The following is a 16,856-nucleotide window of genomic DNA, read 5'->3' as shown; positions in this document are numbered from 1 at the left end:
AGAAGTCAATGTTGAAGGGGGTTGTCGAAGACTGTAATAATGCAAAATTGACAAGTAATGCTCCTATGAAATTATTATTAAAACAGAGTTAGAAAAATAATATCATCGAAACATTTCAAATAAGAGACAGCTGCACAAAAGAGACAACTCTGAGTGTTTTCATCACAATAAAATGTATATTGCCTTAGAAAAAGCAAGAGAGACAGTCTTTTTTTTTCAAATTCCTAGCTGTTAGAGGTATTACATCAAAGAAATCTTGATGAAATGTGGCTGAGGTGGAAAAGGCAGTTGACATTGCCCAAGATTTGGAAGCAATTTTTTAATACATACATTATATCAACATTTCATCCCATTTCTTTTCTAATGCAGAATATAATAAGCATTTAAGAGAAAATCCAAATATTTCTTCATAAAATATACATAGGCAAAAGCAAGAACTCAAACTCTGTTTGTATTAGTCGGCTTTCCTGTTGCTGAAATGCAAAATCCAACAACCCTAACTTAAAGGAGGAGAGGTTTAATTTAGTTCATCGTTTCAGAAGTTTAATTTAGTTCATGGTTTCGGGAGATTCGCTACATTGTCAACTAGCTGCAAAGCAGAAACATCCAAAGAAGGTTGTGGAAGAGCAAAACTATTTAATTCATGGTAGTTGAGAAGCAGAGCAGGGGCTCAGCATCCAAGAAGAAGAGCAGAAGGATCAGATACAAGAACCAAAGTCTTGTCTCCATGACCCACCCAGACACTTCCCCAGCCAATCAAGGTGATATAATTAAGCTTAATCATCACAACATGTCATACTTTTTATTCCCTGAGAAAGAGATTGCCTCAAAACATCTATTCCGAATGGGGTTCTCAGAGCCTGATGTAAGTTTTTATTTCTTCATGCTTTTTTTGTTTGCTACCACTTCTCAGTAACTGAGTAACTCCATTTCCTTATAAAATGCTATTTATCAAGTCTTTTTGTATGTCAAGCATCTTGCCAAGCACTCTCATGGCTTATACTATTTGAAGACTGCAATGAATCTATGAAGGAGATATTATTATCTCTATCTTAGATTGAAAAAAGAAAAACTTTTATTCAAGATGATGTGGTAAATGCTGTGATCTATGAATATCCTTTCACATGTGCATGTACACATACACATATGCAGGGTATCCTATTGCTCTTTCAAAGTATATCACTGTGTGTAAAGAAATAAGTATGGAGCCATTCTCAAATATAATATTAATACCTTTATATATCTAAAATTAATGACCAGTAAGTAGAGCTAAACAGAACTTCCAGGGTGCCACACCTGTAAGAAATAGAATTTATGTAATAAAGTCTATTGGGAACTGAAAGTACTCACACGTATTGTAGAGTTCTAGAGTCAAAATCAGGACACTAAGCTGGAATTTACTGTATAGCTACTCTACTCATGTAAATGGACTGAATAAAAGCTGACTGCTGTTCAAAAATAATGCTTAGATATAGCTACATTTTGATGCAAATACAAGGAGCAAAAGGGCCTCTCTTCCACTGGACTGAGTTGCCCAGTGGTGCACTGCTGGTCTCTGATATGAACAATAGCAACATGACCCGGATCATTGAGCATTCAGCACAGAATTCTAAAGTGGAATGTACCACATGGATGATTGATGCAGGAAAAAATCTTGATTATAAGGGGCACATGGATGATTGATGCAGGCAAAAAAATCTTGATTATGAGAGGTGATTGATGCAGGCAAAAAAAAAGCTTGTTTATGAGGGGCTAAATGACAGTGACAAATAAAAAAGCAAAACAAGGTGATATATACTTACACCCAGACATATGGGGTACAGTAGTCCCGCATGGATATGTTTCAAGACTACCAGAGATGCATTAAGATGGCATAGTATCAAACTCTATAGGTACCATGTCTTTTTTCTACATACATACCTATGATGAAGTTCATTTTATAAGTTAGGCATTTAAGATATTAAAAGCAACAATAAAATAAAACAATTATAATGATATTCCACAATAAAAATTAGTTAATGTGCTTGTGTGTTCTTGGTGTTCTCTCAAACACATTCTCTCTCTCCTCCTCTCTCTCTTTCACTCCCTCTCTCCCTCTCTCACTCTTTCTATCTCTCTTTTTCTCTCATTAGTTTTATAGTTTAATGATGTTTCTTCCCTAGCAATTACACAAATAGAAGAATGAAACTTATTGTGGGCTTTTAAAATGTTAGCACACTTTTTTCTTTCCTTATTGAATTAAGGAAGTTTGTTATGGTCTCCATGGCATATATGAACTGGCAGATATACCAATTTGTAGTTTGAGTGTATTATCAAATAAAATAATAGCTACTTGGATATTAGCACTACCATCTATGACAGTCTACCTGATAACCAAAACAATTACTAAGTGACAAGTAGGCAGACAATGTTTACAGTGTGGATACCTGTACAAAAAGATGACTCAATTCCAGAGTGAGAAGGATCAAAATACCAAGATCACAACTGGAACTGAAGCCAAACTACCCTACCACACTGACATTCTTGAAGAGTCTTTTAGTTTGTAAGCCAGTCTATCACATTGATAAAGACCACAAATCCACCAAATGCATATATATCAACGTAGAGCACTTAGAAGTATGAAAGAAGCAATAAACTATGATGCCTCTAAAGGAATGCTCTAGCGGCAAACCAGAAAAAAAGAAACATATGGAATGCCTTAAAAATAATTCAACACAATGATTTTAGGTAAACTCAGTGAGCTATAGGAGAATGTACACAATTCAGTAAAATCGAGAAAATAAACATGATCTGAATTGGAAATTCAGTAAACAGGTAAAGATCATTAAAAAACAAATCTTGGACTAAAGAATTCAATATATCAAATGAAAATAAAGCTGAGAGTCTTGACAACAGAATGGATAAAACTGAAGAAAGGATTTCTGAACTTAAGAGAGAAAGGAAATAAAAAAATCTACACTTGTAAGACATCATTAAGTGAACAAATATTTGAAGTATGAGTTTTTCAGAAGAGGGAAAAGGCAAAAACTTACAAAACACCGCTTAAAAACTTCTCAAATCTTGACAGAGATATAGAATATTATTCAGTGATTTAATACAATGAAATCTTGTCATTCAGCGAAAATTGGATGGAACCAGAAAACGTTATGCTAAATGAAATAAAGCAGGTACACAAAGACAAATGTTCCATGTTTCTAGTCATATGTTGAAACCAGAAGGGTTTAGAATTGTGTTTAATATAGATGAGGTAGGTTAACGGTGATGGGAGATAAGGGATAACAGGTACCAAAATGAGATAGGAGGAATAAATTCTAGTATTCAACAGCACAGAAGAACTTTAGTTTACACAACCCATTATGTATTATATGAATAACTAAAAGAATTTGAAGGCCTTAAGGAAAGGGAAATGCTAATTACTCTGATTTGGTACTTACAAATGATGTATTAAATTATTGCTTTGTATACAATTATTATATATACATTAAAAAGAAAAAGGAAATTTGACTTTTTAAAAAACTACTAAAATTCATGTCTTAATGACTCTGAGCAAGGAAAACAGAATAAACACAAATTTCCAATATGAAGAATATGAAACACCATACCAATGCAGATTTTGCATTACAAAGATAATATAGTTCACAACTTTAGAGAAATTTAACAATATGGATTAAATTCAAAAGCTCCCAGAAACCTATAACTTAGCAAAACTAAAAGAAGAAGCACGCTAAAACAGCATCACTTACATTATGGAAATCAGATTTATAATTTAAAGCATTCTCCAAAGAAAGCTCTTGCTCAGGTAACCTCACTGAAAATTCTACCAAACATTAAGGAAATAAATACAAAAATCTTCATATATTTTTGGAAAAATAAGAAAGAGACACTTTCCAACTTGTTTTGAAAAGAATACTCTAAAAACTAAAACTGACATTGATGTTGCAGGGAAATAACATAACAGTCCAAAATTCTTTTTAAATATAAATTTAAAAATACTTAACAAAAGATTATTAAATCAATCAAAAAGTGCATTTTAAAGATAACCAGATTTTGCCAGGTGTGGTGGTGCACTCCTCTAATCCCAGCACTCAGGAGGCTGAGACAGGAGGATTGCTGTGAGTTTGAGACCAGCCTGGGCTACAAGTGAGTTCCAGGTCAGTCTCAACTACATAGTGAGACCTGGTCTCAAAAAACAAAACAAAACAAAACAAAATTTTGAAAATAACCAGAAAAGGAAAAATTAATTCCAATAATGCAAGGGAGTAGCTAACCATCTCAATGAATAAAAAAGATAGCCAAATCCAATACTGCTTTATGATTTTTATAAAAACTCTCAGAAAATTAGGAATAAAAACTGATATCCTCTGGTGAATAAAGAACTTCAACAAAGAAACTATATGAGATATCACATTTAGTAATAAAAAGTAAACATTTTTCCCAAAAACCTCAGAAAAAGGTAAGTACATCTTCTCTCAGCATTTCTATTCAACACTGTATTAGGGTTCTAGTAAATTCAATGAGGCAAAAGTTTTAAATAAAATGTATGTAGGAAAGGTGGGATGGGTAGGGGAAGGGTAATAAGGGAAAAGAAAAAATGTGAGAGAATGAAAAGATGAAAATAAAGTGTTTGTAGATGGGGAGGGGAGGGAGGGGGTGAAGGGAGGGCAGGGGTAAGGAGAAAAAATGAGAATCAGTACTTGTCATGTAGAGGTACAAAATCCCAACAATGAATGTAACTGTACTGTATCCCTAAAATGTACCAATAAACTCAGTTAAAGCCGAAGAAAATGTATTAAAGAGAGGTGGGAGCAAAATTATTTGTATTTGCAAATGAAATAAATATATGCTTAGAAAATCCAAATAATTTTATTCAAAGAATTACTACATCTAGTTAAACTACATGATCAATATAAAATATAAATTTTCTCTTTACTAGCAACACACGCTGCGCTGAATTTTTTTAAATCAATACATTTTTGCAGCAGCATGAAAAAAACCTAAAAGACATAGCAATAAATTTAACAATAGACATAGAAAACTTCTATTTAGAAAACTTCAGAACATTCCTGAGAGAAATTGAAAAACCTAAATAAATGAAGAGATACTGTAGCAATAAGTTAGAAAGCTTAATATTACAAAAATACCATTTCTTCTATATTGATCTATAGACTCAATATAAATCCTGTCAAAATCCTAAAATATTCTTATAGAAATTGGCAAGCAGAAACTAAAATTTATATAGAAATGCAAAGAGCATAGAATAACCCAAGGGATCTTGAGAAAGGACAAAGTTGATACAAATAAACTGCCTGATTACAAGTTACTATTAAACTATATTTATTGACATACTATCATATTGGTATTAAGTACAGAAGACAACAAAACAGTAGAACAGAATAATACCCAGAAATGGATGACGTAAATGAGGATTTCTTATGCAGAACCCAAGGAATATTGAATGTAAAGAAAAGTTATAAACATTTCAAATTGCTGTTCACTAAAATATATTAAGAAAAAAAGAAAAGTCAGACTCAGGGGAAATATTCACAATAAACATCCCACAAGAACTTTTTTAAATCAATAATAAGAAAGACTGACAACCTGATTAAAAATGAGCAAAAGAATTTGGATATACTTCAAAACACTGGGTATACAAAAAAAGAAGATTCCCAATGAAAAGTTGCTTAATCACTCATCATCAGTGAAACATTTGAACCATGAGACACCACTACCCACCCAATGAAATAGCTGCTACTAAAACCATTAACTAGGGCCAGGGATGTAGCTCAGTGTTGCCGCACCTATCTGGCAAGTACAAGGTCTTGAGTTCGATCCCAGTACCAAAAAAAAAAAAAACTTGACTATACCAAAACTTATATGGAACAACTGGAGCTCCTCTACATGTTGGGTGGGAATAAAATGATATGACTAATTTGGAAAACTATTTAGCAGGTTTTTTAAAATAAAAATGTATGTAAACCTATGATCCAGCATTCCACTTCTGGGTATGTATCAAAAATTAAAAACTTAGGCCCATAAATGACAAATGAAAAAATATTGCAGCTTTATTCATAATAAAAAAGAATAAGAACTGGAGAAGGATGTTTAACTCTAAAGTTAAACACAATCTTTAAAGGTAATTTTGCTTAGCCCCAAATATTTCAATTAAGACAAAACTGTATCCAATCTATTTTATATTTTAATGCCATTTTAATTAATATCATAATTTCATTTCAGTATACATTTGCAGAAAAGGAAGAGTATAGTGGTTCTTCCTAAAATTAATTACTATATCCTGTTAGCATTTCTGCAATAATAAATTCATTTCTCTAATGATAGTGTTATTTTAATATTCTCAATATCCAGTGTTTGTACAAAAATTAACAGGCTTTATAATCAATTTTTACTATATTTCTCTCTTGTAGTGATAAACTTATACTATGCCAAATAATTCATGAATATTTTTAGCATATAAGCATATTACATAGATGGACAAAAAAAAGTATATCAGTTGCTTTTATTGCATCACAGACATATGCTTACTTATTTTTAAGTTAAATTTTTAGATGCTAATACAAACTCAATTAAAATTTTTTGTTTACTTACTGATATGATAGTGCTGATAATTCTGTAACTTGCATGATCATGTAAACATGCCAGAAGTGACTTTTAGATAGACACTTCATTGTCTGGCCTTTATAAACTAAGGTCAAAAGAACTGTTTCAAGATGAATATTGATATAAAAAGGAACTTTTTGCCTATTTTGTTACCTTGGAAATCTATAAATAATTTTCTAAATAACTCAGTGGTTAAATAAATCACAGTTAAGCTTAAAAAGTTAAATTGATTTCAGGCACATTAATTTATTCAAAATCACAAAGCTAATAGATACTCAGGTAGTAGTCCATATGTGATTCTCAGCTTTAACATTATGAAATAATGCCTCTATGAATACAAAACATACCTAGGTCTATATCTTTAATTTGAAGCTGAAAATTTATCTTAGTCTGTTTATAAATTTTGAAGAAGTCAGTGGAAGCTCAATCATTCACATCTCCCACTGGAATGTAAGTTCCATGAGGATGGGACTTGGCTGGTCCTGTGCATTGACCTCCACATTCTCATTAGTATCCAAAATACTACCTGATACCTTTTTTTTCCTGATAAATATGTAAAGAATGTGAAATAATTACAACCTGGAAATTCTATTTGCCATTTGATTTTTGTTTTTCAAACACCAGTTGAAATCATATCTCAAACCACAATAACCTGAGTGTTTATCAGAGATAATTTATAACATGGAATTTTAAAAAAGAGTCATCATTAAAGAGCAAGTAATAAGAGGTATTAAAAATAAAAATCTATATAGAATATTCAGGGGAGAGTCAGCTGAGAATATATTTAAGCTTTGATGGTATTTCTATGGATTGAATCGTGTGCTTGTTTCTGCGATCCAAAGTATGCTAAAGATTTTCAGTAAATCACTATAAGCTAGGGGAGAGGCATGGGAGAGCACAGAGCCCCACAAAAAAGACAAGTCTACCTCTAACTTCAGATATTTTGCTTCCAGAATTGTGAGACAATAAAATCCTGTTGCAAACCATCCATAAAAAGACAAGTCTACCTCTAACTTCAGATATTTTGCTTCCAGAATTGTGAGACAATAAAATCCTGTTGCTTAAACCATCCAATTTGTTGTATTTTGTTACAAAACCTTTAGCAAACTAATGCTGGCTCCTTAAGGATAATCTACCACATCTGTTGGACTCTTGAGCCACTTTTAGTTAACCATTTTTCTGTATCAGGTGGTTTGTGCATGAATAATGTGAAAGAGAGACAGAGTGTAGATTAAGGCCAGTCTGTGGGAGATCTGAAATGTCATAATAAGAAACTTGACCTAAAGCATCAAGTGAATCATTAAAATGAATGACCTTTAAATATCTCCAACTTTGAATGCTTATATATCTGCAGTGCTAAGATTATTTTTCTCTCTGGAGTTATTATTCAGAAAAGAAAAATGGTGTATATATCCCAGAAAAATTTCACTCAGGACTTAAAATACCATCCATTATGGGTGGCCCTATTTTGAATAGTTTCCAAAACATGTGAAAGTAAAAAGTTTCAAATCATGCCCTTGGTACCCAAGAAATATGGATAAAAGTATAAATAAGAAAGTTGATACCCTCGTTCTAATTTTATGGTGATTTTACCCCATGTGTTTGAACTGAGTGTATCTTAAGGAAATCTGTCAGAGTCAGCTCCTCCCACATTTCTCAGTGGTCAGTCAGTAAGAGCCCGACTCCTGTTCTCAGGACCCTGAAGCTCCTACAGAATCACTGGAACCCAGAGGATTCAAGTGTTGATAAAGGAAACCATGGGATGCACTTTTCCCACCTATAATACTTCAGAGAAGCCCTGACCAAGAGCCAAGAGAATTTATTTTTTCAGTCCTGATATTTATTACAATAAAAAAAATATTCTCTGAACACCAGAATAATATTCTCTGAACACATTCCTATTTCTCACTAGTCTTTTAGTTCTTTAAGGTCAAGAATCCTCACTTTACCTTATTCTTTCCCTGGCACAGTATGTGCCTGGTACATCTTCTGATATAAATAAAATCAACATTTCCCTCCTGAAAATAAATTAGCACTAATACCACATGACAGAGTAGTAAGACAATGTGTTACCAAAACACAAAGTTTCGCCAGACTGGGTGCTACTTCCTGAAAATCAGTCTTGCATTTGAAATTGAGTTAAGGGATTCACTTCAAATCTCCTTCATTTTTCTGTTCATACCTATAGGAGTACATTTTAATGGAATTACACAATTATAACTCCTTTTTCCTATAACTAGGTACTCATAGACAGCCAGGGGCTATAACAAGGCCTGAAACTTTCAGGTTTGTTCACCCCTGTGGCCAGCACCCCCACACACACTTTGACTTTTAATGAAGAGAAATTGTCTTGGCCCACATATAAAATATATGGTATCATAAACAAACAACAAAATTACCTCTCTTCATATTTTTATTGTAACATTTAATCTTAGGACCCTGAAAGAACTCAAATAGTACTCAAGTAGTTACTTGCTTAATGCATATTTATTTTTCCCAAAAGGAGTATACACTTTTTGTGAATGAAATACTTACAGAACATCCAGGTGATGATGATAATTAGATATTCAAAAAATAGCATAAAACATTATAATAAGTTGCAAAGTCAAGTAAAAATTGTCATATAATTTGAAAAATAAGGCTCAAGTGTGGTTACTGTTGTTACTTTCAGATTCTACAACATACAGACCCTGTGTAATTCTGGCCTTGATGACTTCATCTTAATTTTCCCCTTGATTTATAACTGTTCCATTTCCAGCCTTTTCTTTGTGTCTTGTTTGTATGCATTTATTTTTTACAAAATTTGATATTTTTATAACCTTTCTTTATATAACAAAATCCCTTCTACTCAGATCTAAGTTGTTACATAATTTTCTAAGATGTGCATACAAATTAAATAGCAATACTCTTATAATAAAGTGATATACAAATAGCAATGACAAAAAAAAGGAAGGAAGGAAGAACAATTTAAGATTATCCCCACCATCTAATTGTTTGATCCAGTAGTTCCCCACCCACAGGAAACTTACTCTGTTACTGGGGTTCTGGGCCAGGCTTATGGCCACTTTATATCCTTAACACATACCTTGCACAGCTGCTATAGTTATTGCCATTCCTATCCTGGACTTGAGAAACAAGCATGAAAGGACACTTGTGAGAAGTATATGATCAGATTTGGAATTGGCTTGTATCACTTCAACTCACCTCTCCTTGACAAAGGTTGACTTAAAAGGCTACACATACCATGAGGTAGCTGTGCAAGATCAGTCAATAATCTCATTCCAGCTACTAGCTTCTTGGTTACTACAGAAGGCAAGAGCAAATTTTGGTGGATAGCTAGCACTTTTCACTTTCATATGGTTTACCAAAATTCATACAAAATTTTCTCTAATGATGGATCTTTATTTCTGAGTCATCTGAACTCATTAGTGATTTTATTTATTTGGATTCCAGGTATTAGAATATTTAATAAATGTGGTCACATTGCTTTCCCAAGTGCAGGAGACCATCTTAAAACTGCACTGAGCAGGCTTTCGATACTATTTATTTGGTGTATAATTTGGCTATTGATTAAAACTGTGAGTCACTCCAAGGGCTAAGCATAAATTGCCAATTGGCCTTTTGGCTGGTGTTCGGAGGTACACTTCCCTATGACAATGGTCACAATTGAGGCCTCAGTGATCGTTGAGGTCGTGATGTCTCTATAGCAAGGAAACACTGCAGCTGAGGAATTGGGACTCTGTGCAACCATTCTCTAAGATCAAACATTAGCTAGATATAATGGAGATGGCTCGTTAGCTATGACAAGCAAGGTAGCACTGGTGCCTTGTTAGCTCTGACACGTCCTTCACAAATATATAGTTACTCCCCTTTTAACAGCCTAGATAATTAAGTGCATTAGTTCTTCTTTTCCTTACATCTGCCTTCGCAACCCCTTGCTGTGTTGTATAATAAGAAATACAGACTAATCCAGAGATAGTGGTCTTAGCCAGGAAAGAGATAAAATCAGGTGGTCTTTAGCCAGGAGAGAGTGAAAGATCAATTCCCAGCTCCCCAAGTAATAAACTAGCATTCATTCTTTATTCTTTATTCCTGGTTCTTTGTATATTATTCTCTCCCCTGCTGAACCCTCAAAGGGTGATTGGGCATTCCTCAGTGACTGGTCAGGCTATCAACCTGACAATTGATCCAGGCTCTCAGCCTGGACTACCAAGTGGACTATACTCTACTCTGAATTAACTCTTTATAACTTTTGCCTGTTTTTCTAATAGGTAATTTTCTCTGTTATTGATTTTATCTTGCTTAACTTATATTATTGAAAATGAAAAAAGATTTTCTAATGCTGAAAGTATTTATTTTTAGATTTATCTCTTCCTCAACCTGCTCTCTATTTCATGAGAATCACCAACATTAATATATTCCAGAAAGTAATGTTTCAAATGTCCTAGAACATCTCAAAATTCTCATAAATCTTAACATACATTCCTGAGCTTAACTTGTTCTTTGGAAACAGAATAATGAATATTTCGTGCCAATATTTCATTTAGCAGTTTTAAATTTGGTCCACAAAGATTGTGCATCAATAAGTCTCCATTTGTCAAGAAGCATACAATGTCCTACCTACTAAAGCCAAACAACACACTGCTTGCTGCCCCCTGCTTCCTGCTTCTTACTTTCCATGCCATTGACTATTTCTCCTCTTCATGTCTTTCTGCTATGCCAGCCCGCCTTGGAGCTAGCCAACAATGGGCTGAAACCACTATAAACTGTGAGCTAAAATAAACTTTTCTTCCTTTAACATGTGGGTGTTGGGTATTTTGTCACAGCAGTGAGAAAAGTAAGACATTAAGGATGGTCACAGTGAACAAAATAATATAGATATCTGTGATTTATTGCTAAATTTTAAAATATATATATAGTCATTAAATATAGGTTTATATAATTTTTGATACTTTAGAACTTAGACCTTCTTCAAAGCACACTTTGGGGACTGATAAAAATCATTTTTCAATCTGTTTAAAGCTTTCAAAATTTTTCTCATCCCTCTTGGAAGTAAAGCAAAACTGCTGTAACCTCTACTTCAGCAAATGTCCCAAATTATTGTACTTTTTTACCTCTGCTACTTCTTCTTAGCACAAATCCCTACTGTTCTTATATGAACAGTCACAGGTTGGTCTATCCTCACTATTGCCTTCTTTTAGTTCATTTTCCCAATACTAGCCAAAATGACATTTTAATATTGTAAAATCTTCCATGCACCATAAATTTAAAATGTTTACTTTTTCCCATTATATGCAAAATAAAATCAGCACTTTTTACCATGAATTATAAAACCCATAAGATATTATCACTACCTAATTTCATGGCTTTATTTCTTATTATTTTCTCCTTTGCTAGCTCTTCTATAAAAAAATATTAAAATTCTTTCTAAAATTTTACCTTTCTTTCTTCCTCTCCTGGGGATTCTATTACTTTAAATTCTGGCCACCTCTAATAATTTAAGTTCTCAGTTATTTTGTCATTTTTTCAAGGATGCCTTCCAATATACTTTTATCAAATATTCCCATATCCTAGCTTGCTCTATCTCATCACCTTGTTTTATTTTTTCATAGCACTGGGATTATTTTATGGATTATCATGATTTGGGGGTGGTGATGTTTGTCTGTTTTTCTTTTTACTTATGAATTCCCCCATAATAAAATAATATCCTTGGCAACAGGAATCTTGCCTATCTAATTCATATCTGTATCCCTGATGCTGAAGACATTGTGCAATATGTATGTCATGAAACAAATATTTGGTAACAAGTTAACTTTGAAGTTCCATCAGTGTTTAATTATATCCATTAGAGGAAATGCGAGGGATAGATACCTAACATTTCAATGTCCAAATGGTATCACATATAAATCAAGAACTCTTAGGAAACTATTACCTCATCTAATATTCAAAATAAGGTAACACTAACTCACCAGATAGTAATTATTATGGAAGAACTCCCAGAAAATTTAAAACAACCATTTTAAACTAAATGAGCTTCAAGAATATACAAGTGCCAACTATCCACAATTAATATATTCATTATGTACTGCATATGTGTACTAAGAAACTACAAAGAAATGATTCAACTGTCTAACAGAAATTAAGCTAAGAGATGAAAATAATTTTTAAAATTAAATAGAGATCTTTGAGCTGAAAAATATCCTAAGTGAAATCAAAACACTATTGATGACATCAATAGCATGATATAACAGAAGAAAAAATTAATGAGCTCAAACACAGACTATTTGAAAAGAAATAATTGGAGTAGAAGAAAAGAATAAAGGATGAATATAAATGAAGAAAACCTATGGAAAATTAAGGCAAAATTAAAAGAATAAATACTCAGGTTGTTTGAACTGGAGAGCAACTTGAGGACAACAGAATAGAAAGATTATTCAAGAAGATATTAACAGAAATCTTTCCAAACTTAAAGAAGTACACAACAAGTATAGGAAGAAGAAATATCACTAGTCAGCTTTAACTCAACCAATTTTACCTGAAGATATCTTTAACCAATCTCTCAATGGTGAAAGTAAAGAAAATAATAATGCTGCAAGAGGGATTTCCATTATGGTGGTATAGAAAAGGCAGAGAGTACCAGAATATATATGAAGTTCAATCAGAGCCCGGACACTTGAGGTGGTAGAGTTACCAACTATCAGAATATACCTTGAACAGATAGTTAATAGGTTAAATAAAAAAAATGGCAAAGCTAAAACAAGAAACAAGGCTGCAAACAATCTCAGTAATCGCCCACCATAGGTCCAGAGATGCTTATTGTTCACAGCCCAGGAGGGCCATGCAATTTCTCCATTAGGATACAGCCTAGAATCTGTGATAACAACATGAACAGACTCCCATATCCCTGGTAATATCCCAGCCAAATCTGGAGAATTAGCCACCCTGTTCAATTCATAATACATTTAGGGGGAAAAAATGAAAAGGGGTGGCCACAGTCAGACACACTCACTCCAAAAGCACTGATCCCCATCCCCAGTGATGCTCCATGGTTTCCCTGCCAGGAAATGACAGAAGGCTAAGACAAACAGGATCTCTGGACACAAGGTGGGGGTCAGGTGTGAACACAGCTTGTACTGAGTGTCTTAATTACTTTTTCCTTATTGAGACAAAATACAGATACCCAAATTTAGTGGAGGAAAGGTTTGTTTGGCTTACAGTTTGTAGAGGTTTCAGTCTATAGACACATGGCTCCAAGGTATGTGACATAGCAGAGAGGCATCATAGAGCATAAACAGTCCACGGCAAAGCAAAGCAGGGCAGGCAGAAGGCAGCAAGCAGCAAGCACATGAAAAGAGACAAGCAATAAGCTATGACCTCTGTCCCTTATATCTTATTCAGGCCATCCACCCTTAGAGCAGATAGCCCTAACTCTCAGGGTTGGACACCCTTAATCTTACCAGAATGATCCCAATCCAATCAGTGGAATAATTTAGTAATTATACACCTTTGACCCAGCATCACACACTCCAGATCCAGACATCTCTAAAAAGCTCCACCTATGACAGCATGGGGCTTTTTGGAGACACATAGACACAAATCATAAGGCTGAGGAAATCGTCATAAACTTTGGAGGCTACTGAAATAAGAGAGCTGAGCAATCTGAGAAAAGAGATCAGGAGTTCTACAGGTGGTATGAGAAGGACCAGGGGAAATGCTCTGAAAGGAGACCCAAGCGCAAAATCTTAATGGAGAAAACAGAGTACATGTCTCACCAAAGATACTGAGGCAAATAGAATTGGCCTGGAATTGGGTGAAGCATTAGGTCTCCTACTCAATTCACCTGCAACCAGAGTGTAAGACAGACTTGGTGATCAGTTTCTATTCTCAGACTTCCACTCTCCCAAAGTATGGGGGTGGGGCTTAAGTGTGAATGCCACTTAAGTATATATGGGTACGAATTAATGTTTTAGTTTCTGTAGTGATTTACATAAACCTACTGGGTTCCCTTACACAAAGAGTCTTCCAATACTGGGTTTCTGCAGGAGTGACATATGCATTTAATTGGTTCCAACACCCATAAAGGCTCTCACACTTTACACTTATATTTCCTTCTCTCTTTACTTTCTCTCTACTCCCTCACATAACCTTTCAAGCCCCCCCCCCATTTCTGACTGGGCAAAAGAATAATGCCATCAAAATAAATTTTCTCATTTCCTCTTTTTATTTTATAAATCTCATTTTGTTTTATTCTATTTTTCTTCTCCTTTTTCATCTTCCAGTTCTCAGCCTATACTTTATTACTACTAATCCTTCATCTTTTTTGGTTATTGAAATAATTGAAAACTTTCAAACAAGTTTGAAATTGTTCATATATGATTGGTTTTTGGAATGATGTCATTAACTATAATTGTTCTCTCCTCAAAAGGCAATGATAGAGACTAGATTCAGTTTATTGAACAGGTGGATTACATGTCTGCACACTGATTCACAACCAAAGCAACGTACATCACAGGGTATATCACCTCTGATATAGTGGAAAACCTTTATATCCCAACTGAACTATAACAACAAAAAGACACAAAAATCATGAAAAAACAAGACAACAAAATGCCTCCAAAAATTCATAACTCCACAAAAGCTGAGCTCACAGGCATTAAAGTAGATGTATTTTCAGACAAATAACTCAAGCATAAAATAACTAAAATAATTGAAGCTGTCAAAATGGAAATCAACAAATAGATGAATGAATCAATTACTAAGATGTTTAATGAGCTCAAAGCAGATATAAGTAAACAGCTAAATGATTTAATTAATAATATGATCAATGACCTCTAAGAAGATACAAATAAATACCTAAATTATTTAAGGAAGACAATATGAATGAATGATTACTTTAGTAAAGAATTAGAGATTATGAAAAGAAATTAAACAAAAATTCTTGAAGTGAGAAACTCCATTAAAAGCTTTGGCAACAGGCATGATTAGTGAGAAAAAATATTGAGCCTTGAGGACAAGACTGATGTAGTAAACAATTTACTTGGCGATACTCAAAAAACAAGACACAGTGAAAGGCTTAATTTTACCAAAGCTACTAGATGACTCTAAAAGAAGAAACTTGAGAACTGTAAGAATTACAGAAGGTCTAGAGAAGAAAAATATGGTATAAAAATTTTATTCACCAAAATAATTGAAGAAAATTTTACAAATCTATGTAATGAAATCGATATCCAGATAAATTAGGTTTGAATAATTCCAAATACAGATGACCAGAAAACTACCAACCCATCATAGTCAAAATCCCAGAAAATCTGAACAAAGAAAAAATACAAAAAGGTATTAAAGAAAAATGCCAAGTAACCTATAAAAGAAAACTTCTCAAAATAACAGCAGAATTCTCAACACAAAAATTTTAAAATTTGGAGTGAAGTGTTTCAAGCCCTAAAGAAAATAATCAACAACCCAGAAAACTATAGCCTGTATAATTGTCCTCCAAAATCTTGGTGTGAGCAGGGTGTGGTGGTCCATTCCTGTAATCCCAGCACTTGGGAGGCTGAGGCAGGAGGATCACCGTGAGTTTAAGACCAGCCAGGGCTACATAGTGAGTTACAGATCAGTCTCAACTACATAGTAAGACCCTGCCTCAAAAAAAAAAAATCTTAGTGTGAGGTTTTTCAAGTCCTGAAGAAAGCAGTTGCCAATCCAGAATATTATGTCCTATATAACTGTCCTTCAAAATTGAGAGACATAAAGACCTTCCACAACAAAGAATATCTGAAAAAATTCCTAACCATCAAGCTAGCATTGTGAAAATCTTCAGAGGAATACTAAACAGAAAAAACAAGGCCAACAGCACTAAACAGCCCAAAGGGAAGAATTATGAACTGTCAGAGCAAAGAAAGGGGAAAATAAAGGATCAGAAATGGAAAAATAATAGAAATCAGGAAATACCTACAATAATAACATAAAAATGGTCTTAGCATCACAACCAAAAGATAGACTGGCACATTTAAAACAAAAATTAACTATATGCTTCCCACAAGATAAACATCTCATCTACAAAGAAAAATATACATTTAAAGGAAAAGAATGGAAAATGATACTCCATGCAGGCAGAAAACAAAAGGAAGCATAGTAGTAGTTATTTTAACTTCTGACAAAGTGGACTTCAAACAAAACATAAAAAGAAGGTCACTACATATTAACAAAAGGAACAACTCACCAAGAACAGATCAAAATTATAT

The sequence above is a fragment of the Fukomys damarensis genome, unplaced genomic scaffold, assembly GCF_012274545.1.
Source record: "Fukomys damarensis isolate Sample0158 unplaced genomic scaffold, DMR_v1.0_HiC HiC_scaffold_16, whole genome shotgun sequence".
NCBI classification, from domain to species: Eukaryota; Metazoa; Chordata; class Mammalia; order Rodentia; family Bathyergidae; genus Fukomys; species Fukomys damarensis.
The sequence above is the reverse complement of the archived record's forward strand: the minus strand, read 5'-3'. Positions refer to the sequence as shown.